Here is a 1,447-nt window from a genome sequence, read left to right on the forward strand (position 1 = left end):
ACCTCTACCCCTGCACCCCCATCCTTCCAAATCCCTGCTTAATTTGCATGAACAGCAGATTAGCAATCATAATATCTGCAATTTACATGCCAAGGGACTCAAAGTTATTTTGGCATTTGTATTTTCTAAACAAAGACAGACTCCCACCTAGTGTTGGAACCACCCTTATTACCTTTACCATCGGTTTTACTTACCCAGGGTCAGGAAGATCCTCTGGAGTAGGAAATGGCAACCCACTCCAGTATTCTTACCTGGACAGTTCTATGGACAGAGGAGCCTAGTGGGCTACAGTCCATGGGGTTGCAAAGAGTCGGACACGACTGAGCTCACATGCACACAAGGTCAAGTTGTCTCCTGATTTTTCCTCTTGGTTGCTGAATCCTCTTCTTTCTGACCGCCAAATGTCAGAAGGACACCAGGATTCAGTATTTTGACTTCATTTTCTATTTATACTCTATTCCAATGTTTCTCATGAAGTCTCAGGACTTCAAGTGACAAATATAACATTTGGGAATCAATAGTTTATCTTCAGATTTCATCTCTTCATAACCACTGATTTCTATACCCAGTGATGTCCCCTGCATCTCTCCTGGATGTCAATTGTATTCTTTTTAAGTGAAGTGAAGTGAAGTCGCTCAGTCGTGTCTGACTCTTTGCGACCCTGTGTACTGTAGCCCATGAGGCTCCTCCGTCCATGGGATTCTCCAGGCAAGGATACTGGAGTGGGTTGTCATTTCCTTCTCCAGGGGATCTTCTCAACCCAGGGATCAAACCCAGGTGTCCTGCATTGCAGGCAGATGCTTTCACCTCTGAGCCACCATTGCTTTATAATATTGTGTTAGTTTCTGCTGTAAAAATCAACCATATGTATACATATACCCCCTCCCTTTTGAGCTTCCCTCCCACTCCCCGAACCCTCCCCTCTAAGTCATCACAGGGCACCGAGCACTGTGCTCTATAGCAGCTTTCTGCTAGCCATCTATTGTACACACGGGAGTGTATATACATCAATGCTCCTTTTTCAATTTGTCACACTCTCTCCTTCCCCTGCTGTGTCCACAAGTCCATTCTCAATGTCTGCATCTCTATCCCTGTCCTGCAAATTGGTTTATCAGTCCCAAAAACAGTGGTTAGATGCTACAAAGGAGCTGGAAATGCCTTAACCATATGTGTGTTGTCAGGCCAAGGGCTTCGTGCATCTCTGTCAAGGGAGTACTAACCTTTCCTCCTTTCATATAACTCCAAAATAGTATTCTGGATTACAGTTCCCCAACCTAATTTTGGGCTTCCCTGGTGGCTCAGCGTTTACCATCTGCCAGTGCAGGAGCTGCAAGAGACGGGTTCCATCCCTGAGTGGGGAAGATGCCCTGGAGGAGGAAATGGTAACCCACGCCAGTATTCTTGCCTGGGAAATATCATGAAGAGAGGAGCCTAACAGGCTACAGTC

At 45.8% G+C, this 1,447-nt stretch overlaps 1 non-coding gene across 1 annotated transcript; it reads right to left on the reverse strand.

The window, feature by feature from the left end:
• Positions 1-1,118: 1,118 nt before the first annotated feature.
• Positions 1,119-1,242, reverse strand: LOC112447627 (U6atac minor spliceosomal RNA). Its single transcript, XR_003035818.1, has one exon. It is a non-coding gene; the product is annotated as a U6atac minor spliceosomal RNA (small nuclear RNA).
• Between the last annotated feature and the right edge of the window lie 205 nt (positions 1,243-1,447).

This window comes from Bos taurus, chromosome 7, assembly GCF_002263795.3.
Source record: "Bos taurus isolate L1 Dominette 01449 registration number 42190680 breed Hereford chromosome 7, ARS-UCD2.0, whole genome shotgun sequence".
Taxonomy (NCBI): domain Eukaryota; kingdom Metazoa; phylum Chordata; class Mammalia; order Artiodactyla; family Bovidae; genus Bos; species Bos taurus.